The sequence below is a fragment of the Trichoplusia ni genome, chromosome 12 (genome assembly GCF_003590095.1).
Source record: "Trichoplusia ni isolate ovarian cell line Hi5 chromosome 12, tn1, whole genome shotgun sequence".
Classification (NCBI taxonomy): Eukaryota; Metazoa; Arthropoda; class Insecta; order Lepidoptera; family Noctuidae; genus Trichoplusia; species Trichoplusia ni.
In genome coordinates, this window is record NC_039489.1 from 4,161,945 (window position 1) to 4,189,306 (window position 27,362).

A 27,362-nucleotide genomic window follows, 5' to 3' on the forward strand; every position below is an offset into this window, starting at 1 on the left:
TGAATACTTGATCTAATTCATACCCGTCGCGCGTAGCTTCACGCGAAGTGTATGGCAATCAATCAGAGGAATCGATTGTTTCCGCCAGTCTCCTCAGAGCGTTTTATTGTTCGATGTGAGGATTGTTGCCAGACGAAGATACGGAACGTTTCCAAAGGTCTTTTGACGTTAACGCTTTCAAGGCAATTTGTCATCGAGCTGTACGATTTACACTCGGCGGAATTATGTTTTCATGTACCTAGAATATTTTGGTAATATACATACTTGCAACCGTTTTGTTATATTTTTTGGGATAGAGTGAGGTTTTTAAGGTCACTTCTTCTTTTCTTCGTCTTGTTTTAAATTATGTTTTTTTTTATTAAATAAGGGGACATTATGGGTTTCCAATTCTATACAATTTTGATTTTCTTTAGTAGATACACGTCCCGCTGCTAGATCTCTTCACATAAAGAGGAGGTTTAAGCATTGATCACGACACTAACTCTCTGCGTATTGACGATTTTCAATTCCAATATTTGCAATGATATGCAATGGTTTTAGGATATTTAAGAATCTGTTGCCAGTGTTGTCTGAGATCATACAGAAACTACATAAAGAATATCTCATTTTGACATAACCACGTCTATATCCTGCACCTCCAAGTTCATACATAGCACCGCAAAGCTACAACGACATAATATATTTTAATGAAAAGAATACCAAATGAATAGCTACACATTCCAATGCCTCAGTACTATACAAAGCTCCTTTCTCCTTTCCCTCCTTTGAAGACACAAACTGGGTATCCTTTCAGTATCAAAGTACAACTAATCCCCATTCAAGAGCGTGCAGCCTCACTGGGAACAATTACTGCGTTTACACGAGTCGAATGGTTCCTGATGATATAAGATCACACCCAAATGCAACGGTACGAATGGGGATGACGTAGACAGTCGTGTGTGTATGAGTATAAGGGACAAAGCTCTGAAAGCTCATCAAAATGTTTTGTAAAATGAGAGACACCAATTTGTAAATTTTTCACTGCTTGGTATAAAGTCTAGTGTTTAACCTTCGTTCCTTCTGAAGCCCGGTCAAGTGCGAGTCGGACTCGCGACGATGATTTTTATGAAAGGATTGAAGAAAAGAAATCGGACGGATAAATTTAACAGATCCTTAAATTTGTTTATGACGGTCAATATTGAAGATTTTAATTTACGGTACGCTGTACCGTACATAATATACCGTAAATACAAAAAAATTGTATGAAGGTTGTACCTTCATACAAAATTTCAGTATAATCCGTCTGACCGCAGTTATTTTCTGAAATCCAAACCTTTCTTGATTTCCAATCATCTTGAAGAATCATAGCGAAATATTTAAAAGACACAATTTGACATCTTCGTTTGTAATTTTGGATCTCATGTCCAGGAATTCTGTTATACATTTAAAGCATTAATTTTGGAAAAAATTGCTCTTTCCTTTTAATTATCACATATAATAAAGATTTAAATAAACTGTTACATTTACAAAACTTAAAACACAAGTAATTAACAACATGAAATCAGAGCGTTGAAGTTTTTGTCATCATTAGTGTTGTAATTGGTGCAAAATGAGCATTTCCATTAGCACCTGTATTTACATAGCAAATGGGCAAAATCACCTAATGGCCGGTCTCGCAGTGTTGGAAATTGCTCAAAACGCCGAGTAATTCCTGGGAATAAGGACCAAAAGGGCATACCGACACTTAAAGTTATATACATTTGTGGAAGAGAGATACCACTCTATGCCGTATAGTGCTTTCTCGCTTCCACACTTATTACGATATTTCTTTAAGACGTGGCGGCAGGATTACTGTTAATTTTCAGTAAGTTATACATTTTAATTTAATTGAATATTCTCCCTATTAGTTCTGGGAAAGGTAGTATAAGATTTTTATTAATAAAAGTTTTTCGGATCAATGATTTATTAAGATATTGATTTAATTGGTTTATTCGACGACTATCGCTTTGGAGTAGGTAATGTGGATATATTATATAAACGTTGAACAAGAAATCAAAGTTTGTCGATTTATTAATAAAAACACTAATTTATGATTTTAATAAGGAAAAAAGGAAAACATAATTTTGTTCCGTTAATTTTATATTTTCCTTGTCTCTATTACGAATTTCTTTAACTATGTCTTCTCTCCTCAGCGGAAGTAAAGTATATTTAATTAACTAATTAAAATATCTTTACGATGATATTTGAGGCTTCATTTAACTTACGTCAATAAAATACGATACCAGTAAAAGTGAGCATCAAAGGTTAAAAGAAGTTCAGTGAAAAGAGTTCCGATCTCTATCAGAATCGCTTTATTGAAACGTCACGATGTAAATTCAAATTCAAATGATCGAACGCAGACGCTCCATTTTCGAAGTATTCAAAAACGGAAAACGATCCTATTTATTTATTTACATGTTTTATGAGGATACTATCAGTCTTCAACCAAAATTAAAATGTACTATTTTTCTCTACCAAATAATGTATTGGTTAAAACCTTTAAAACCTTCTTGAATCACGCATTAAAATCCGCTGAGTAGTTTTAAAGATGTAAGCATGCAAAAGATTATAAAGAGAAAGAAAGCGACTCTGTTTTAGATATGTAGAGATGAAAGAGTTCGCATTAAAAAAAAAACAAATACATCGAATCGAACCATCAGCTCTGGGTACGACAAAATTAGATTTAATTTCAAGTTTGATAATGAATTTTCTTTTCATAATAAAATATACAACGCCTCTACTATGTACTTTCAAAGTAGAAAAGCCTTTGCGGAAGATAGACGCCGCTACGCGCAAAGTATTTCCGTCTCCCTTTTACAACGCTAACAGTCCGGTTTTATCCTCTCATACTATAAGCCTGTCCTTATTATTTATTTAGAAACAGTAAGGAAAGGGTAGTTAAATATTATTATACAACTTTTCCCCGGCATAATATAAAAGATTTACTATTATTACACATGGCTCATGAAACACAAACGAACTACAAATAAAAGGGATTGAAGCCTTATTTGCTTTGCCAGAATACGAAAAATATATATTTATAATAATATGTATATTTTTGTGGAAATATATGATGTCAACAAAACTCTTTTGGTTGTAGACTAGATATATTTGAATAAAATAAATGCAATTGCAAAAATGTCCAATATGTCAAAAGGTCTAGCGAAAAAATGTTTGAGGATTCAAAAACAATGAAATTTAATACCCAAACTCACCATGAACTTTCGAATGAAATTTCGAATTCAAAATATAGCTAAGACCATTTGACAACCGCTAACAAGTATTGAAAATTCATCTGTGTAAAGATCTTTTCATATACTTTTCAATACACATCCTCAAAAAATCCACAACCGCACAAACCTACTTTTCAATTAAGTAATGAAACAATCAAACAATCACGGCAAAACAAATACGAAAACTGTGTTTTAACAAACAATTATAATACCAAATCTTTTTTCAATCGTTCGTTTTTAAGGAGCGTATTCTAAAAAAAAACTCAAAAGCAACTAGGTTTTGCACAAAAGCGATACGCAATAATCAAATACGCAAGGTCGTAACCTCCGACGCTAACCTCAAATTACTAGACCAGCTCTTATAATTTAAAAATATCGCATGGAATACTCAAAAGAAAAAAAAAGAAGTAAAGTTAGATATTCATAAAAATATGCAGCCAGAACTGCACAGTAGCGGCATGCAATGCAACACTCTTTTTGAACCGTTCGGAATGTCGACTGAAGATAATTTCAGTCGGTGCTCGCAAGCGGCACAGTGCACACGCGTCGCTCCGCGCAGCGAACCAATTTCGATAATTGACGAACAAACGTGTGCTTATTAAATTGGATATCTGTGTGATTGAGTATCAGAACGATTTACATAGCAATCGTATTTTAACGTGTGTCGATTGTTGAACGTTATTAATTAATATTTTCATGTGAAGTGACTTTGTGATTTTTTTTTGTGGTTTGTGTTTTTGTGTGATTATGGTAAGTTGTGTTTTTATTGTATTTAGTTAAAATTAGTGAAAATCTTTAATGTTAAAAAAATTGGAAAATAAAATTTGGGTGTCGCTTTTAATAAAATCTTTATCGCAATTTTTGTCATACATTGTATTATTGAAAAAAAAAACTTATAAACTACATAACAAGCAATTTTACACGAATACAAAAATGACGCAAGATTTATATAAGTGAATATTTCAAAAATCAAAACAATTTTCAGGGTTTATTAAAAACGCGAAAGAAATAATAAGAGCATTTTTAGGCATTTTTTCCATCAACATATTTTATTCATTAACAATTAACAAATAAACAATAGTGGTGCTGCTAATTAAACGTTTGACTTAAATTTATGATAGTTATAAATTGCCAAGAAAATATCGAGGAAATATCGAGATAATTTTGAGGGTTGCAGAGAGTGGAACGAGTATTAAATTGTCAGTTCACACATTACTTTAATAGTATTTTTTAATACATTTATTTCTGCATTTCTTCAAGATTCTTTTGGAGGCATGACAAGAACTGATTTTTATAAATGTTTAATGTACTCAGTCTTAATCAAAAAACACTTGAACTATAAATTATAGCTTATGGGACAATTATCATATGAATTAATTCTGATTGGCAAGGAAAAATATAACTGATGGATGGAATAGATACGTGAGAAGTTTTTCCTGAAGGAAATTGAATAGCACTGATGAATTAACTACAAAATTTTGGCGTAAAGACATGTGTCAATAAACTATAGTAATAGTATATACATAAATTGTTTTATCAACTTCGTTAACTTCGTAATCAATCAAAGTATATCATACCTTTAAATCGTGAACAGTTGGGACGAATGTTAACATTTTACCACGAAAACAAAATTTGTATTGACTGAGGTGACTGCAATTTTCTATTGTTGTAGACTACTTTTAGGACAAAAGAAAGTTTAATTTTAAATCATTATAAATATTTTCTTGACACTATAATTAATGTAATTTTCACAACAAGATCAGAATAATTATATAATATTATATTGCTTCTTCTACCTCTGCCTCTTAATAAAGGTTAGCGATCAGCTTGTTGCAGTCCTTATCAGTAGCGCGGCGGTACCCTTTTTTAACACTAGTTTGGTATTATGACATAATATGTGACACGGGATACGGGAATAATTGAATCAATTTAAAAAAAATAACATTCACTTTGTGAAGAATACTTTATTGTTTCCGAATGATTACCACGCAGGTGAAAATCCTTAAACAGGCACTTAGTATCGATAATTAACTTTAACTGAACTTAAGTATTACTTAACGTAACATACATTTCTTGTTGTTTTCAGCATATTTCAAGGAGTAGTTCACAGTTAAAATACAGACTGGTTAATGAATAGACAGAGCCATAACCCTTTGGGGAGTTTAGGAGTAATTTCACTCTATTACGTAATACTGTGGCGAGAATCTGTTAGTGTAGATTGACAATTAATCAACATTGTAGCCTATTAGCTATCATTTAAGGTCCTTTATATCGGCAATACCAATTCAAAGTAATGTCAAAAGTTTTTTTTTCAAGATGGCCGATTTAAAACCATGTAGTAATGACTCTACATAATATTATACAGTTTCAATATGTAATTTCTATGGAGAAGTACCAGTAAGAAATTCCAAGCAACTGGCACGTAGGTTATAGGATTTTTAACTTATTACGGAAAATGTTTTTTTTCTAGCAAATTATTTTAAACTTAGTGACATGAATAAATTGGAATAGACAACGTGAACATGTGTTAGTGTTTGTCATATTTATTTGAATTTATAAAAACAAGAATAGAATCCTTCACATTTTTTTTTTCATTTATCATTCATTATTTTGTAAAGAGTTTCTTAGTATTACTGTGTGTGCACATTAAATTGTGAGTTCGATTTATATACCAAGATAGGTAGTTAGAAGCTGAAAAGTCTGACAACCAATCTTTATATCGTGTTGCCCAGGTAACTGGGTTGAAGAGGTCAGATAAGCAGTCGTATCTTATAAAACGCTCGTACTTACTTATCTGCATCAGATTGGACTCGAAGCTGATCCTAACATAGTGTGAAAATGAATAGGATGATTATTAAGATTTATCAAATTACATTTAATATTTATTATACTTATTACACACATGATACATGCAGACCGCAGGGAAGACTTTAAACACGTTATTAATAATTAAGATACGGTGTACTCGTAGCAATAATAATTATGCAGTACATTCAACATAATGCGGATATCATGACGACTGTATTTAAAAAAAATGACGGATAAGAGCGATTTAAATATCGAATTACTTTGTCATTGATACGAGCTGATAAAATATGTTTCATTCAAAAAAGCTCTTGTGTCCAGGTATTAAAATTACGTTGGTATAAAACCTGCTTTCCGCGCAATATTATGTGAAACTAAATACCAGCGTCAAATGCACAAAGGTTTTGCCAGACAATGCTTGTTGAATTGAAAATGTTTTTTCTAGACGATGTACAACTGTGAAAAAGTCCTCCATATTGGACCAAACATACTTCTTTTTTTAATTTCGATCGAGAGTTAAATACGGAATCCCTATAAGTAAAGTTCGGCTGTCTGTCCGCTGTGTATCCATCTGCCACCATTCTGTATCTCATGAGCCGTGATAGCTAGACAGTGAAAAGTTTTACAAATGGTAGTAATGGAAACCGAGGTTGAGTAATGGTTGATACGGACATACATTTTATTGGTGACGATTTTTATCAAATATGTATCATAATATATCAGAACATAATTCACCTCGAACTCGCTCACTCCCTTCGAAAGCTATGATGCCAAACAGACAGATACATCGAACTTATAACACACGTCTTTTTGCGTCGTTGGTCAAAAATGAAGGATGTCTGAATTGAACACCAAGCGATTTTAACAAATTAAACCAATGAGATACTTTCGTTATTTTCAATAGTTGTTGAAGTTTAAGTAAATTGAGCTCGATCATTAAATCCAAGTGTGTATAATTAAAATGTGACGAGTGCCTGGACATGAGTGAAGTCCACTTTAGGATGTCAATGAGATGTCAACTGTCGAATACTGGTGATTAAGCATCGTTCATTGTGGAAGATATTTCATTTCATTGTGTTTTTTTTAATTCTGTTTTTTTTTTGTAATGTTGTTGTGAAGCTTCAGTTAGATATGTTATTCCAGTTTCAAATACGTAATTTAACATAAGAATAAATAAATAAAAAATATAAATATTTAAAATGTTTCGGATAATAGCTATAGGTATGTAATTTAGTTATCGTAAAATAATGTATGTTATAGTATTTTTGTAAATATTCTGAACAGCGGACTTGAAACTTGCTTAAATATATTATGTATACGCCAATTTGTATGTTTCCCAACAAAATATTTAGTATTTGAGTACGAATTATGCTGTTAGAAGAACATGTTGGCGACACTTATTCTTTTGAAAACTTATCTACATAATAATATCTCAAATAACATGGTCCTTTGGGTCCTATACGGGAATTATAAATTAAAAAAAAAACTATTCAAGTACAATTCGGACACGCGACAAAAATGGTCTTTTTCTAAACCGTTTTGCTTAACATCAATTTCTATTCTTGTGTTAATACAGCGGTAAGAGAAAAAAAATCTGTGAACTTTCAGAAATAGGTAATGTAATGATTTTATTCTTTCTAAATTCTAAGAAGGCATATTGCTCACACCTACGTATACAAAAGGTCACGTTCACCGAATACTAATTAATCATTCAAAACATTTTACAAATTTCTTTAATCAGTTTTAATAACTTTCTTTACCATTCATAACAGACATCTAAAGGTCAAATAAACTGTTAACGTCATGATTATACCGAAAAATAAATTGAATAAAATCATAACAAACATTTATAAAACGAAACTTCAATAAGGTACTTGATAAAAAAAAAAAAACTGTTTAGATTTCAAAATAATATTGGATACATTTTTTTTACAGTGTTTTAAAATCTCGTGTGACGTCACATACCAGTACGCGTTTTACTAGCAAGTGATGTTACTAGCCCCCACTAGCATAATTTAGTGCGTTTTATCTTCCATACTTTTTAAAATTTAAAAATTATTTAATTAAAATTTAAAATCAAAAATACGTATGCAATATTTCTTGGAAATCTGTCTGATGGACGAAACAGATTTATAGTATTAGATTTAGTTAAATATCCTAATTATAATACATAATCTGAAGTTCAAATATATTGTTAGCTTCATGACTTTATCAAAATTGAATAAAACTATTATGAACGTATAAAACGTCACATCAATTCAGTGAATAGTTCCACTATTAATAAATTTTCATTCACTAATGGAAAACATTCGGTAACCGAGTACCAATCTCCGTTTATGTAATAAAATCGTTGCGTATTTATTTTGTCCGTACATTTTTTATACGAGTAATACAGGGGGTTGTGTAAAAACAGTTTTGGGTGATACGGCTGTGTAGGGAATGTAGAAGTACCATTGCAACAAGTTTATCGAATATGAAACTTGTTTCTATCTTGTTGGTTATCGTTGTAGATCTTGGTCTACGGGAGCTTTTGCAAGTCTTTATTGTAGATCATTGATATTAAAGTTTGTTGGGTTGTGCGTGCTCACTGAATGATTTTCATAACTTTGAAACGTAGAAAAAAGGTGGTTACATTTATTTTTTAAGCTGTAGATTAATTTAAAGAAAATTAAACGAGAGAATTAAAAAAATCAAACTAATATAAAAGTACCTTTATTAAGATTATAAATAAACAAACTCTTAAATATTTCATGGGTTATTGTAAACATCCTTTCAATAACAAACCTTAAAATACATCCTATACATACGAGCATGAAACATACACATAAACGAAGAACAATAAAACCGTTTAATCGCGATTGGCAGCTGTCAGAACTTTACAAAACATTCAAAGTTTAAGTTTCAATTGCTTTGTAGGGAATAGGTCTTCCGTACCTATCTGTATTGTGACGTCATCCTTTGTGAGAGCACCCCATAAATAAGGCGACTAGATGTCGAGTGGCCGTGTGCGTAGTGAGGCGTAGATTCCAGTTTTTATAGGACAATCCTAAACTGGATGGTACTTTTACGAAGGCCTTTTTGCTTTTGTCTATTTTGTGTCGTTTTAAACTGGCTTTAGTATAGTCACCCTGTAGCGTAAAACATGGGCTTTTTGTTAGATTATTTTAAATAAAGTGCAAGCTAAAATTACTCGTGTTCGTTTCTTGACATAAAAAGGCACTTGTGTTTTTAGTGAAACCTGTTGTAATAAAAAAGGATACATTTATAGTCGATCGATAGGACGATCCTAATAAATACGCGTAAGTAATCTGTTATAAAATAAATAATAAAAAAGTGTTTTGTCAATATAAAGCATAATAAAAAAAAATCGAAAAATATAACACTTAACAAAAAACGAACACTTTAGCCACCTTACTTATACAATTCACTTAAACAATACCAAAGAATAAAAATACAAAACATTGTTTAAATTTATGACAAAACTAACACAAGGGGTCAAAACATTACGTGTTTGACAAGCGATGGCGTTACGATATCATTCATTTTACGACTTGCGTGCCACTGTGAGTGGCGGTGCTGCGTTTGTAACACACCGTCGAAATGAATTGTCTTTTATGTATTTTTAATGTGATGTCAGGAAATGTTTTGTGGTAATTACTGAAAATAATTTGGAAAGTGGTTTATTTTTAATAATAATACCAGTCTATAAATTCTACATATAACGTAAAATTTGATTTGATTTGTATTATTGGAAATAAAATACGTAATATATGGTTATCTCTGTAAAAAAAAAAAACATAATATTAGTAATAGTTTTATAACAAATTATTGTTTTCAATAATTGAAACTAAAAAAAATCTCTAGTTTTGCTTCTTTCTTGAGTACCTAAATATTTTCTAAAGTTATGCAGTTTCAAATAAAAATGAAAGCGAAAATTTAGTCTGTGTTTTGTCTAACCTAACCCGTTTAAGCTTTTGTCTCGCTAAGTTCTGAGCAAAAAATGTTTGTCCGACTTAACAGTTGATAAGTACTAGGGTTCCTTCAATATTAGGTCTTGTGTATTTAGGACACAAACGAAAGGCCTAGGCTCAATGGCCGAGACAAGCCTATTAACTAACAAGTAAAGTAATCAAAAACATTTAAACCCTGTTTTTGAATGCTTCAATTACATTGAAAGTAACTGTGTAAGTGGAGAAAAAGTCTACGAATGTTCTTTCATATCTTCCATTGTTTTTGACAAATTAATATTAAGATAGTTTTTTTTAAGAGCACGTAAAATATTGCGCCATTAATGCTCTAGATAAATAATGTAAAAAAGGTTCAAAACATTACTTTAGAGGCAGTAAGCGCTGCGAAGCGTATAATATTTGCATTTAAATACGAAGAAAAAAATATGCAATTAAGAAATTCAAAATTCTTGGTCAGCCACCTCTGACTGCCTTTTTCTTTGTATTATCCTGAACCTGATCTCCCTCTAGTCCTGTCAAAATGCCATCCCATTGAGCTCAAAGATCAAGCTACCGTAGCTATATTTAGTCAGGACGTTTCTATTATTTTAATTAATTTAAAGCTAAAGATTATACCAACGCACTAATATAATACATAAGTAAAGTAAAAATAAACATTTCAGCTTCAAATCAACTTAATCATCAAATTTTTATAAATTATTTTATTAATAACTTACAACTGATCTTTCCCACAATCATGGTCACTCTACAATAAATATAATGTGTCTCTCCCATACGTCCAATTCGGACTGGACGTTCAGAATGTAAGCAATATTTTTTTACCGAGTGCTTTCGGTGAACGATTGCTTTTTTAAAAGATACACGATACGGAGTGTTTTGAAAAGGAAAACGATGGAAATCTGTTCTTTGTTTTTCTTTAGTATAAATACTGTAGGTATGTTTTGAAATTTTCCTTTGAATAAATATGTAGTTTTGTAGATATTAAAAGCATTTGCCTATTTCGGATGAAGAGAAGATTGTTTTTTTTTTTAATTTATTCTGTTGGATATTGGGTATGTATTTTTTATTAAGGTTGTCCGGTAGCCCTTACTTTTCTAGTACATATTTTTTTATGAGAATTCGTTTTATAGTGAACTATTTTGACATGAGATAGCAAACTGCCAAAAATAACCATTTTTTTAATTTCCTTTCCAAATAAGCATTATCAATACTTTCATTAAATCGATTCTCTTATTTTAAAATTATTTTCCGTAACCGTAAACGCAAAATAAACTTACGGATAATTTCCCCCTACTTTTACCAACCATTTACGCAGGTAAATAGTAAAGAAAGGTATGAGGATGGTGGCAAAACTCTAATTAATTATACACAAGTATTAGTAGGATGGTTTCCATGTATTGCCTCTAAGTAAACCGCACCCTACTCATGGGCCCATGAAAGGAAATTAACGAATAGTAAAAATGGAAATCCATGGGAAGCGTCATGGTAATATATACTTAGATTTTGTTAAGTAAATAATAATACTAAAATATTGACATTATTTTCACAGGTATCTATAAAACCTGAAATTATTTTACTAGCTGTTTTCAACGACTCCACAAGCTACTTATCGAAAATGATCAAACGGACAAAAACATGTTGAATCAAAACTATTTGTGTACCACATGTCGTCCATATCCGTATAGTGGTTTTTGCTTAAAAGAGTAACAAACAACCATCCACACTTACAAACTTTCGCGTTTATAATATTATTATTATTCAGTCGAACATGATTACTAGTGCAGTTACAAACCCCACATCACACCGAAATTCGAATCAAAACAAAACACACTTCTTTTATATACAAAACTTTCAAAACTTCCTCACTAACGCCCAAAACTAATTCCCGCAAAAAATATGATAACAGTATCGGTTAAAACTTTTTGTTACCGTATAAATAAACTAGATAGTACCGTGCGGTCCGTAAACTAACATTTTATCTCTCCGTAGTATTTACGGGCAAGTTCTAAAAGCTTCGATATTACAACATAATTTAAGCTTCGCATGTGTTTTTGGTTTTGTCTAGTACGGTTTTACCCAGAATTTGCATTTCGAGGTGGTAAAATTGAAAACATCCACTCTTTTCTATAGACATGTAGCACATTTTTAGAAGTATTGTACTCAATACTCAATACGTTTATTGCATTCCACAATGTGAACTTAGGTGGTAGGTACACAAGATACATTAGTTTTGGAGCATTGTGTAACCTGCCTCTCTGCCGTCTCGTCAGCTCATGATTAAGAACTCCCTTTGAATATGAGACTAAGAATAAGAATCATTTATTTGCCATAAACATGTGTATACATACATACACACGCAGGTGCATGCATGCAGGATGACATTACATTAGGTACGTGCTTAAAAACATGTTTGCCACTTGCCATGGCATGCAAATATTTGTATATATAAAAAAAAAGAATTATAATAATTATGAATCTACAAAATTGAAAGTTATATAAACATAAAAAGAAAAATTGAACATTTACTTATAATCAAATATTTTTTCATCCAGAAACTCTTTTACACTATAGTATGCTCTCTGTACTAAAAACAATATGAGCCGACGTTTTAGAGCTTCGGTATTGAGTTCTCTCCAGATCTTAGGTAATTTATTATATACAATGGGTGCCATACAAAATATACTTCTGCGCCTAAGTGCAGTTTTACATGGATGGAGACAGTCGGACAATCCCGATAAATACGCGTCAGCTAGACTTAGGTATATGGAAATTACATTCTAAAATTTGACTAGTTTTAGTGTCGTTTAGAGTATTTCTTCCCAAGACTAAGTGCTATCAGATCTGTATTTTTCTGTGAGCTATGTTTCTGATACTTCATACAGAAGTTAACTTATCTTGAGAAAAGGAACAGCATGGCTTACGTATAAACGGATTATTCAAAGCGAAGTTCTTTTCACTTTTGCTTAACTTAATCTTATTATTATATTGTTAGTGGGTATAACTATTTCAATTATATATTCTAAGTCGGTAGCTAAATAATTGAGTCTTGAAATCGATGCACAGCCATGCCAATAGTTTTAATGAATACACAAACTAATTCAAATATATTTAGAAAATTTAAATCTCATCGTGAATACTCAATTTACAAAAGGTATTTAATAAAAGGATGTAATATAATATATTGAATTACCAACATTTTTCACCTATTCAAAATTATGTTTAAAATTCCTTCAATTTTAATTCATCATCATCATCATCATCCACAGCCTTTATCCTCCCACTGCTGGACATAGGCCTCCCCTATCTCGTGCCAATTTCTACGGTCCTGTGCTAGCCTCATCCAGACTCGACCCGAGACCTATATTATGTCATCGACCCATCTTGCTCCCGGACGACCGACAAATTTAATTACGTGTTAGTTAACACACCTTGACAATAAAAACTGGACATTCATTTATTATTTTCTTTACTCTTTAATAAATAATACTTTACTATATGCATAACGTGTCAAAATTAATTCACTGACTAAACGACTGAGTCCTTTCAAGAGATACGAAATTCTTTAATATTTTCTAAAATATAGCATTCGAAAGAAAATATATTCAATTTTAAACATAGAATGTACAGTATCCCAGTATTCTCTTACGATCGATCTGGCATTGAACAATCGAATATATTCCTGCAATTCTTGCCTTCAGACTCCAGAGTCACTTATTACCATATTTCAGAGTAAGAGTTTCCTGAGGCATGTTAGATTTTTGCTGACTTAGAAATGAATTGTCAAGGCTGTTTTCGTTTCGCGAGGTTGGCCGTTTCTTTTGTGTTTCATTGTAATATGGAGCTGAATAGCATGGTAAGTATTTTTAGGTATAACGATTTTCACAATACAAAAACTCATAGTAATATTTTGCTTTCAGATTACGATATTGTTTTGAAATTTATAGAAATTTTGTCTGAAGCTTTCTATAAATTTTCCTTTTCATAGACTATTTTTTGAGGATTCTGATCACATTCACAGAGCATAATAAAAGAAAGCTGCGGCTCCGCTGTCAATCGGTCTGTCACAACACCGGGCTGTGTATATCATGAACCGTGATAACTACAGAGTTATAAATTTTGCAGACGATGTATTTCTGTTGCTGTAATAAAACATAAAAATAAACGTAATGAAATGGTTTTTAAATATTTTTAATTTGTTGCGTGACAAAAAAGATTGGGTGGTTACCAACCCTAATATTATTTGTCACCCAACCAATGTGTTTTAAGCCTTTTAGTGCAAAATCCTCAGTGTCACGAGTTAACCTCGTACTTGTCCGATTTTTTTATTTGGTTTTATAAAGAGAACTTAAATGAAGACTGAAAATTGATGCTATGAGCTTCAGTAATGCACGTCAGCCAGCAATTAAATATTCCTCGGATAATACACTTACAGCAGGCGTTGTTAAAAATCTTTTAATGTACATTTTCGACATAAATCGGTTTATACACATACATTTTCCGTAAGATAATACAGATTACATTACAAAACATTGATAATATACCGGATTAAAAAACAGAGTATTTCATATCTTAAGCCCGGTAAATTAAGGATTAAATTCAGCTACAACAAAATCAAATTCTACCATAATGACAAAAATGCAGAGAAGTGAAAATCCATTAATTGAAAACAAAATAGCATCATTATCTGAGTTATATAAATTCTATGAGATCAAGTTAAATAGAGCAATTAACAACCAAAATAAATATTTGGATATTCCTGTAATGGCGATGAAATGCTAGAGAATTTACTTAAAACATGACAATAAGCGACATCCGTAATGGACTAGCAGCTTTTCACGAACCAAACGTCGATCACTTTCGTGTAACCTGTCTACGAGCTACAAACGATGAAACACTCGAACGATACACGTGAATGCTAGCTTACTGTAAGCATTTCTCGGAACAAAGAGTCGAGAATGCTCACGAAAGATTAAGTCAAATGCAGCCTCAACGTCCCGAATGAACTTTTAGGTATTCCGGTAATGAATTAGGAGCACGTAACCGCATTATGGACCGACCTAATTACTAGTGTAGCGAACGGTAACTTGGCTTTTATTTAACCGCTTTTTGTGGCAACCTCTATTAATTCCACGAATTGAACCATTTAATTTTGATCTCCTTTTATAATTTTCACCTTTGGTATTTCGTGCTTTAAATGTGTGTTCAGCTTTCATAATTACTGGTGTCTGGTTAACCGATATTGACGGTTCTATACTCGTTTTTGCTGTAGAGTAATGAGTTTGGCAGTGAATAGAGGTGGGTAGGCGAAGACCGAAATTTATGGAATACGTTGTGGGATGTTTGATAATTATGAGATAAAAAAGGAGTGACGCGGAAGTTACGAGAACTAGAGCGGACGGAGAATAAATATATTGATGTATATCTTTAGGAAAATGGAGAAGATATAATCTTACATGAAAGTTTTGATGTCCTTAAGCCTTTTGGATTATAATCTAATTTTGTTCTTGCTGATACCGTCTTATAACTTCAACTGTAATTACGTTGTCAGTTCATTACTTGATTATTAAGAAGCATAAATTATAACCCCGTCTTGATGAATTGCTATGTGCGGATATTTTATCGACCTAAACGAATAGTTATCATAATTTTCTCATAGAAACTTCTTACTAAACATTGCCATTTGGACTACCTTGTGAATACAAAATTTGGGGCACTTCACTCTGCAATCTCAAACTACACTCAATTTAAGTGTACATTCTATTCTTGTTTACCCAAAAAAAGCAACAAACTCCAGATTCCAACAATCTCCCAAGATTACACTTACACGGCCATCGTTTCAACCAAACCAGGGGTATGTGAATAGGGAAACCTGGTCGCGAGCCAAATACATTTTTATAATAAAACCTTGGATATTCGGTAAACCGTAAGGGGTGTGTAGTGTGTACAATATTCCCTTACAAACGAGAGCCGTATTGTTACTCGTAACGGTAGGTCCACACGAAGCAAAAAATTTCGTCGTCTCCCATAAAAAAGTGCAATTTTTTTTGCTTATCCGTTACTCTCCCATTGTAGGACAAATTTTTCCCTTCAATTTCTCGACAAAGAAGTAGTTAAAATTAGCTTATTTCAATTCTGAGTACAACCAAAACTCAACACACGATTGGAGCCAGCGTAAGGAGGGTGTCGCCGTCAGCGCCCTAGGAAGCTGTGGAGAGACAATCAAAACGCTTAACGCGTGGGCTAGTTTCATGTGGCCTAGAATAGAGAATCGTGAAATTTGGGGAAGGACTTTCTATGTGTCTGCAGTCTGCACACAGTGTCCCACTGCTGGGCAGGCAAGAAAGTCCAAATATTTGAAAGGACATTTCCTCGAGTTTGGCTCACAACAGCTGCACTGCTGGATTTTAGCCTACCCCAAATCAGTGAACATCACACTATTTGGACCGAGCCAGCTTCTTAGATCATTCCTCCATCGAGTTGAGCACCACAGATTTTATCGAGAAAATTTATCGTTTTGTTATCGTGTGGACCCCCCTTAAGTCCCAGAAGTTTGATGAAGCTAACAATATTTTTTTTCCTAAAGTTATATGTAACGAACCGCGAATATTTCTGTTTGGTTTTCCATTTCAGTGAATATGTCACTCGCTTTATACGTCCGATTGGAAGCACTACGATTTATGAAATATAAAGTGTGTGACGCTTTCATGGTCTTATATACATACATATGTAGTTCAGAATGAAGGCCGAAAATCTTTTTCATTTGTCGTTACGGATTTGTTGAGGAAATAAATTGCTTGATTCATGACTAGAATACAATAGAAAATTCTTTATTGCATACCACAAAGTACAGGATTGGAGACAACATGTTAAAACTGTATTAAACATCAAAAAGTATAAAAATGACTTTGGTAGAGGCAGAAGACAACTTGAATCTCTAATGAATGTATCTGTAATCAAAACCGAGGTTTTGTAAGTAATCGTTTGAAGCTTAATATTTTTGAGTATATTTGTGAAACCGCTGTAAGGTAAAAAGATTTCATCAGAGCTACATTCATAGGGCGGTATTTTTTTTACCTCCATAAGATAGCCCTTTACAGACGCTACAAAATAAACATAAACATGAAATAATGGGTACCTGTAGTCAACATTACAATAGATATTTGTTATCAAACATAAATCTACTGGCATTCGAACTGTTTCTAATGCGGCGATAAATATCTGAATCACGTGCGTCGTGTTGTATCTCTACAGCTATTCTAGCTTCGAGGCTCATGTATTAGAATATTAATCTTGACAGGACTGAATATTCTGTTTGTTATTGAAGTATGACTAGCTTTTGTTTTAATTTCATTTTTCAAGTAAGTGCTTGGTTTGAAGTTCTAATTGCTGAATAATCTAATATTGTTGTTGAGGTATAACTTGTGTTGGTTTATTTTTTTTTGCACAGGTAAGTTCTTGGTTTATAGAGTTCTAATCTAACGTGATTGGAATTTGATAATGTATTTTTGTTGTTTTGTTTGTGTTTATGTATTACTGTATTGCCAATACATATTTTTTTCATTTTTATTGCCTCTTGGTCGCCGATATCCTTTTGAAGTTCTTTTTTATCGATTTCAATACATATGCGTGTATTGTGAGTGGCAAAATTTATTGTAATTATGCTATATAAAGGAGGCATACTCAAAAACTACCTACTGAACAACCCTAAGTTAGTATCACAAGATTCAGAATTGACTTAAAGTCTACTTTAGGCATGAATTTATTCGACACTTTTACATAAATGTTAAAAAAGCTACACTTTACGGCATTGCGTGTAAAATATGCGAAATAATTTTAAAGGTAATGCATTGACCGGAACTTTTCATGAATTTTAATATCAACATAATGTACCTATCAATATTTTAATGGTTGCCACAAACTACTTTATTCTGTACACAAAATAACGCTTGAATAAAAAAGTATTTTAATTAAATTGACTCTATTGAAAAAGAATGGTTTGTATTTGATGAGGAAAATGAATTTCCGTTTAAATGTGTGGGCTTTTATTGGTGAGGTGTTTATATTTTCTATCAAAACTTCATAAAATTTCATTGCATCTGCTATTTACAAACGATTTTCAAAAACTCATATAAGATTCCATTGCTGGTCAAGGGATCCTCTTTCTCGAAATCCTTTTTGCCCGGACCCGGCAAATCGCTGTAAAGCATAATCCCCCCTTTTGAAGTTGATTAAAATAACCCAATGTTACTTCCAATCGATCCAAAAACACGTGTGCAAAATTTCATGACGATCGGTTAAGTATTTTTTGTTGCGTAAGTAAAAGCATAGCAAACAAACTTTCATTCAACTGCTGTTTTACGATTTCAATTTCAAGGACCAATTATTAAAATTTTACTTGATTAGAAACTAAAAATAACTCAAATAATTGTCCAATAGCAGTGCTTCTAACAAAATTATTTCCAAATTGTTATCTTCAAAGTCATCATTAATAACACCGCTTAATATAACGAATGCTTAGAACTAAAGCAAAATGAGGCGAAAGCCCTCACTCGTAATCGTATAATTAATCATCACTTCACTTGAATTACAGAAAACCAGTTCAACAAGACCTCTCCGAAACAACCCACACATCATCCTTCAAGAACAATTCGTGCAAACAGATAATTTCAGACAGGTCATTTTACATTTGTCGTTGTGTATCCCAAACTAAAATTCAGTTGGTTTGTGACAACTCGCAAATTATGGAAGCTTACCCGTCCTCGTGTTAAAGCGGTGTGTAAACGCTGTAATTATCTTGGATCAAAACTTTGATTCTAACAAGCCTTAGTATTTTACTAATGAAGAAACTTTCGGCAGATAAGGGTCATACACTTGGATAGCGGAACGGAACTTTTAGTGCATGAATTTTGATAAAAGTGTGCTTTATTCACGACAGGGGAATGTGGGTTTAGGTGTGTTTCACTGGAGAAGCTAATATTTTAAAGGTTTTTCAGTGTTCCGTTCGTAATGAAACTCTCGTATCATGTTTTAGAATTGGTGATTTCGATATTCACCATTCAATATCATAGTACAATAGAGTGTTAACACTAAATAATTATAAAAACTGACTGCACGAATAGCCGAGTGGTTGAGGTCACCACTCTAAACCCATTGTGCGCGACGTGTCGTGGGTTTGATCCCCGCGAAGGATAAGCATTTATTTGTGTGAACCACGAGTGACTGTTCTGAGTCTGGGTTAAGTTACTTACCGCGGGAGTCGTTTAAAAAAATAGTTTGGAGTAGATTTTTTTTATTGGTTCTTTTTTTCTATTTTTAAGTAGGTAAGATTTTGACAATAAAATATTTTCAATTGTATTTTCAACTTATCAATATTTGCAGAACAGGATTATCATGAACTGGCAAGGCAATTTCAACCTTATAAACATGACCAACAACAAAGCAAAGTTCAAGGATATGCCATTATTCTTAAATTGCAAGTTTGAATGCACGATATTCAATGCCATTTATAAAATCATTTCATTACCCATCCTTTCACTCTCTGTTCACATAAAATTAAAGTAATGAAGAATAAATTGGACATAAAAAGGCCTTTGTGAGATTCAATGGCATTATCATTCAATCAACTTGCATGTACGTTGCATTTTGCATGAAGCCCGCTTTTTTAAAGTTAACTTAAAAAGGTAACTACATATTACTAGCGGGCAACATCCACGACTTCGTCCCCGTGGGTAGAACATATAAGTTATGATTTATACCTGCCCTGTTTTTTTCACATTTTCCATTGTATCTTCGCTCATTAGTCGCAGCGTGATGGTTTATAGCCTAAAGCCTTCCTCGATGAAAGATCTATTCAATACAAAAATATTTTTTCAATTTGGACCAGTAGTTCCTGAGATTAGCGCGTTCAAACAAATAAACAAACTCTTCAGCTTTATATATTAGTATAGATTGGTACGAAATACACTGGAATGGAAAATTTCGGGAAAATTATGTAATTTTATTTACAAAGAATGTATTAAGGTTTTCGTATCCAAAGGGTACGAAACTCTATTACTGAGGTTCCGCTCTCTGTCCGTCCATTACTTCTGTCTGTCCGTCCGTCCGCCACCAGGCTGTATGTCATTAACCCTAAACATAATTCCATAAATGATGTCTATTTGCTAGCGAAAATATCTAGGTTAAGCAACGACTATTACGGTAATTTTGGTGGGAGAAAAAATTACATTTTAAGTTCGTTTTTCTTTAGCCAATTTGTACGAAACCTTTTGAGTCGCGAGTTCGACTCGCATCTGACCGGTTTTTCTTATTATTGTTGAAGAAGCCTTATATTTCCCGTTCGGTCATATGTGGCACATCTGGCTATCTAAATTACTTATAGTAATGTGAACCTTGTTACTACATGACATAAACTATTTAATGTAATTATAACGTTACGTTGTAGATTGTTGACATGCAATATTTTCGATGGAATACACAAGTATTCTTAAACTTTCTATAATATGCGCTATGGATTCTCGAACAACATTTTAGGAAGAAAAAATATGTCGGATATTACAAAGCGCATATATATATATGAAAATATCTAAATAAAATAATACTTCAGAATATAATAATTTAAGTTAAGTAACTCAGATTTTTGAGGGACTAAAATGTTTAGTCGGTTTATCAAACACTGGCATAATTAGAATACGTTTAATCAACATATTAGAAGAACTATTATTTTAATCTTAACTATGTAGAAGAAAAATCACTTGTTTGACGATTCGGTTTGAAGGACTGTCAAAAGTTTCCAAAAAAAAGAGACTCTCTCTAAACGCTCCTTTACGTTAACGGCTTTCCTATAAACCATTTTGTTCCAAAAAGGTTTAACCTTGTCACGATAATAAAGAATATTATCAAGCCAATATAAATTTTACCCTCCCTTAAATCTGTAGAGAGCATAAAATAAATCGACATCACATAGGTATAATATAATATCACTTTTTTCGTCTCAAGTATGCAGATTACAATTTACGATAACAAAGTTTTATGCATTTTAATAAAAACGATGTTTTAGTATCGATATAAGTTATTATGGGGGCTTATCGATAATTGGGAACGTGGTCCCATCCTTATTGGCACACTTAGTTACTATACGTTAGAAGAAAAATGTGACGTCATTATGAATTCCGGGCACATTCGTTCATGTTAGCTACATGGTACCTTTAGCAACGCTACGTATAAAGTAAATGAATGTGGAATAGTGTGTGTTTAAGCGTTCGTAGCTATCTTTATTAATTACTGTCATTAGGAATTAAATGATTAAACATTGTAACTGTGATACTGTTTAGTTGGAATTTGACTTGAATAATTATTGTCATTTTTGACAGAAACTGACTGACTGAAAATTTTATACGTTACGATAACACAAGTTTTTGAATAACTATTGGTGAATGTAAAAAGCCTTTATTTATACCTAATTTCAATTTGCTTTATGTAAGTAAAATATTGTTATTCCGAAAAAACAACGATATATATTAGTGACAAATTTAATCAAAAAATTACAAAAAAAGCCTTGCGGTACTTGCCAATTAAAACCAACATCACAAAAAAATCGAAAAAATATATATTTTGTCCGCTTAAGTTGACGAGTGTTACTTTTTAATCCTTAATCAAAATATTTAATCTAGTATTTACGTTAATCCTTTACTGTATCGTTACTTATAGCCTGAAATTCCCGTTTCCTGAAAATAGCCACTCCGTTATTAGTAAGGATATTAATATTGTAGTCGCCTTCGAAGGTTTTGTTTAAATTCGCGATCAATCTTCCAACTGTAATCTGATTTGGTTCGTCGAATTGCCCTTCAGACCCAAGTAATCTCGTATTTAGGCCCAACAATTTATGACCAGAACTTTCTTCTATTTACGTTCATCTATCCCTAAATTATAGGTAATTGTGTTTAGGTAACAACATATTTTAGTACGATTCATTACTGAAATACATACATAAATATTTTAAGACAAAAAGATTTAAGTGAATCTGTTTTCTATTCGAATATTCGAACTCAGTTGTAACAAACATTTTGTCACTTGACCACCTCTCAAAATAAAAATCAGCCCAAAAAACATCAAAACCCACGATCTCGTAATTAAAACCGCAACCTGACTAAACAGCCGACTCGAAAACAAAAAAAAAACTGTCTTAGCATTGCAAAACAGAAATACAATCAACGTAGGCAAATAAAAGCGCAAATTAATTAACCCTACTCAGTTTCAGCATCAAAATAAGCTACAGTGGGATCCCCTTTTTAAAATTCAACTCCCATTTTTTGCGCTGCAGAGTTCTTTTGCGCAATTCGGAGTTCGATGGTGCTCTCGCAACGGTATTAGCATATTAATGAACGCCAGCACGAACTAACATTCGTAATTACTTTTGTCCTGAGTCGGCAAGTAACGCCTTAGGAAACAAAGCCGCTTGATGTGCCAGAAGGATGTATTACTTGAAATTCTAAATAGTTATTTCGTAAATACTCTCCTGAAATGGTTTGAATGTAATTGGATTTTTGTGACAACCACCTTTTATTTATCATTGATTTCTAATAGTATGATAATAGAGCTTTGATCTGCAAAACGAAAAAATATTGAAACCGCAAAAAATTTCGTAAAATCGAGTCCTAGACGACTAAAATTAATTTATGATAATATTTCCCAAACTCGGTCATCGAAAAAACGGATTTCCTCTTAATTAAATTCTCTAAGCGTTTCAATAATCCAAGTATCCAATTCAACTTATGATAATTTAAGGAAAAACATCATACAAAATCTGCTCTATTTCGGGCAGAACAAAAACGGTTTACGAATTTTTGCGGAGAGAAAAGCTCTGTTACAATTGTACTGTGGATACCAAGCGATGCGTTATTTAAGCAACGTCCACACAAGAACGGCGGGACGTGAGAGGGAACCTAATACTGACAGTTTTTGCCTGAATATTATGAAGGCCGAAGAGGGCAAAGACATACGAACAACCTTTTTTGTGGAGATTGTGAAAGGTAAAGGATTTTTTAGGGTTCGACGAATATTTTATGACGCGTTTTTTATTGGTGTCACTTTTTCTTTGGGTGAAATCGGGCAAATCTATTTTTCATTTACTTTGAGTGTCATCAGTGAGTGAAGGGTCGGGACCGATATAATCTTTGCTAATTTTTTTAAGAACGCTGTGAAAATTTTCAGCTGTCAGAATTCGTAATTGTATTTTGATTCTCTTTTGATTACGTAATCATATCTACTTTGTGAAAGACATTTCTAACCGAACAATGAGGCAAATATTTGGATACATTTCAAATACTCGGGTTTTAATGGTATTAAAGCCATATGATACAGTATTTATGCCTTTTAGACCTCAGCTTTTAATACAACGAACGCTGATGAGTTGCGTAACTCCATTTGTGAAAATGGGCCACATCTTTCACTGGCTTTATTCAATGCAATTAAATTTTGCATTAACATCGTTAATGATACTTTATGTTCCTTGAAATATACTCGTATGATGAAAATGTTGTGTGCAATAATAGTGTGTATTTTTTATGAGAGATTGTATTGTTTTTTTTTTGTGTTTTCTGTTTTTTTTAATTCTGTATTTGTTTGATTGAAATACCACGTGGTATCGAGAGGTTTTATCTTCTTATTGTATGGTTGATCACCACCTACATATTATTAAGTAAACATAATTAAAAGTTATCGTCCAATAATTTCTTGATGCCTCTATCCATCGCCATTCTTTCATATCCAAGCTTTCCTCGTACATTCGTGAAGTTGGCCATTTAGAGAAGACTTCACTTGATCAGTCTAGCGCATGGGTGATCAACCGCGTACTCTCGTGCCAAGACACCTAGTAACCAAGAATGTCATTCATCCATCAATCGTATCAACTGTGTCAGCGTCTGGTCAGGTGGTGAGAAATGGGATTCCATTTTCACTCACCACCTGACCAGACGCTTTACTTTCATCAGTCTCATTAAGGTTTACAAATCCCAAATACTTTTAAACAGAATTCCAACTACAAATTGTTATAGGTACAAACGTTCAAATTGTCAGACTCTACAGTCTAACCTTTACAAAGGGGTCTCGAAGACAATTGTGACTCGCTGCGGCTAGCAACTGTTTATGAAAGGTAAATTGTAAAGAAAGACAAATTTTAAATTGCTAGAGTAGAAATGAATCGGTTCGAGGGCTATTTTCGCTTGAGTAGGTAGTTGTCTCAATAATTCTGTATGATGAATTTCTTTGATTCATTATGGTTTGTAAGATGTTGAGTATTGAGTAGGTTTCGTTTGATTTGTAAGAGTTGTTGCTTAGATATTTTATAAAGGCAAACATTTTATAAAATTATTGTTAATTATTTCTGCCTATTATTTGGTTTTTTCGTTTAAAGTTTTTTTGAAATCAGTAAGGTTTTAGTCTTTTTTTGAAAATTTTAATATACCTACTATACTTAATTTTCAAAAAAAACTATATTTCCATTCCATGAAATATAGTTTTTTTTTGTGAACTTTAGTTTAAGTGTGCATTGCTCATAATGAGAACCTTTTAAATTTAAGTCTGAATAAATGCAGAAATCTGCAAAAATACCGACTCCATTTTACAGTCAATTTCTGTATATTGAAAAAGGTTTTATTCAATTAAAAAAGCTTTCCGATTGATTAATCGCTTTTGTTTTTGATATATAGCACTGTATTGGTATGGAAAAACATTCGTATATTTTTTTGTTAACCTTTCTAATACTCTTACGTATGTGTTATGGGGCGGTACCAACAGCAATTTAAAAATAGGTGTCATGTTTGCAATTCCAAAATGGCGTCATCCTTGATTTGTGGGTTATATTAAACTAGTAGTTTTTGCTAGCGGTTTTACCCACGGGTGTCGGTGCTAGGGGTGTCAGTCACAGCTACAAAAACAATACCCATTTTTAACGACGTCTATATGCTAATCGAAGTTGACAACTACCTCCATAACAAATTTCATTGTAATCGCCCAGCCCCTTGAGCTCGAAGGGTACCTGTGTATACCTATGTAAGTAAGTGTGTATGCAATAATATACACACACATGTACCTCGCATTTATACTATTAGGCTGACAAGGTCTATCAATAAGGATAACCCCATAGTTTTACATAAACCTTTTTTACGAAAACTCGTTTTCAAAATGATGAATGATGACGTAATCCCTTTCGGGCGAATCTCATTGACTTCAATACCGTTGACTTTTTCCAATCTGACAATTTTAATCTCCGTTTTATGGATTAAATCAACAAACAGAGTTAAACCCTCGTTTTCCCATTACTGAAGTGTGAGATTGATAGGTACAAATTTGAACGAGATCTGATTAATGCGTTCTTGGTTACGCTGATTGACTGGCTTATTGCTGTGGATGTATAGATATAAAATTAAAAACAATTTACTTAAATCGACAGCGTACTAGATCAAGACTAGCTTATATTTTGACATAAAATTAATACTTGGATAAGGAAAAAGAATAGAGTCATCAGTTGATCAAAAATCGCACCAGTCCGCTTTTTTTTGAGTTGATGTTTATACATGACTGTCATGAATAAAAAATAAAGAATAAATTGCATTTTTGCTAACAAATAAAAATAACCAATTTTTTATTGTATTTATTGAAATAGGTTTGTTAAAACCGGTGACCTTATTTTTATTGAATCGCAATAAATGATATCGTTTAATTTAACAGTTTTGTGGTAAAACACAAACAACTGAACGAATGTACTTACAAATAAAACTATCCAAGCTTTCCAAAATGTATCTGTATAATAATACCGAACTTTATTTATTAGAGAATGAATTTTTTTAAGGAAAAGCAACATTTTTCAATAATTTTGTTCAGTAATTTTGCTATTACTCATTTTGTTAGAATTATCTAAAGGTTTAGTGTGTAGTGTAGATTTGATAAAGAATTAGGCCCTAACAATAGGTAAGTTAAACATTTTTCTTTTCCCAAAAGGTAGCCGAATAATGATTTTTTGTTTCCCTGCGTAAAAAACATGGACAAAATCCAATAACAGAATAACCCATGATTATTTTCTGATATTGTCAACAGACTATGAAGTCAATGATTATAGGGCCAAAGCCTGAAACAAATCCTTTTCGTATTAATTTATGTACGCATAATAAAACGTATATTCGCTTGCTAAAACCTGATTCCTAAAAATATTTACTTATATTAGATTTAAATTCTACCTAATCGTACCTACACTAAACATACGAAAAAGAAAGACAAATTTAAATCCAAATTAAGTCTTTGTTTGATAAATCTAAACTTAAATTGTCAATCAGATCCTAATACGTTTTCTACCAAAACGGATTACATTCAAGCATCAGGCCATATCATCTTAGATAATCCGATGTTCGTGCATTTTTATGGGTTGCAAGCTCCGAAAGGCACTAAGATGTCTTTAATACGAGATTTCGTGCAGCTCGGGGATCGCTTCGTGATATTGCAGCCGATATTTCTTGAAAAATATGTTTAAGCTGATGAAAATGTAGGAAACTGTTTTTCCTCGAAAATGATCACTTATACTTTAATCAAATATATGTACGGTTTGAGAATATGTAGTTAAGGAAAAATCGTTTTGTACTTAGTCAATTTTAATTTTAGTGATTAGATGATATTATACCTATTTTAAAAAATGTTGTGTCATGGATTTGTATATTTATAAATAATTTTAAATATATATATATTTAAAATTAATATTCAAAAACAAATATCAACAAATAATACATGAGAACTGAGTAAGTGTAGAAAATGATGAAATTTTATTTCAATGAATATACCTTTTTTATATAAATAAATAAATGCGGACAACATCACATACATTGTTCTGAACCCAAAGTAAGTTGCTGAAGCACTTGTGTTATGGAATTCAGATACAACGAAGGTACCACAAACACCCAGACCCGAGACAATGTAGAAATGTGAATACATTGACTCGACCGGGGATCGAACCCGGGACCTCAGAGCTAGCGACACCTTGAAACCGGTGCGTACGCCAATCGACCACGGAGGTCGTCATATCTTTTCAATTATCATTACAAATTATTATTGTTATAACAAATCAAACTAAAAAACACTGAAGTCAGCAAGTGAACTGAATCAGAACTTATCCTATGTGCATTTGCGGTCAGTATTTTTATTAACAGTTCCATAGTTAATTAGGTTGAAACTGTACCTAAAATTCACATCTTCCCACAGGTTTATACAAAAACAAATGCAGTACTACGAAGACATCATACCTCCTTACCACGTATATCAAACATCAACATGAAAACGGCATTATTCAAACGCG

The 27,362-nt window shown here is 32.4% G+C and overlaps 1 protein-coding gene across 1 annotated transcript in view; it reads left to right on the top strand.

The window, feature by feature from the left end:
- Window positions 1-3,974: 3,974 nt before the first annotated feature.
- Window positions 3,975-27,362, top strand: part of LOC113499258 — a 113,169-nt gene continuing 89,781 nt past the window's right edge. Inside the window, exons 1-2 of the mRNA XM_026879663.1 lie at window positions 3,975-4,001; window positions 18,615-18,698. The gene's annotated coding sequence lies outside the window, so the exon portion shown is untranslated. The remainder of the gene's footprint in view (window positions 4,002-18,614; window positions 18,699-27,362) is intronic.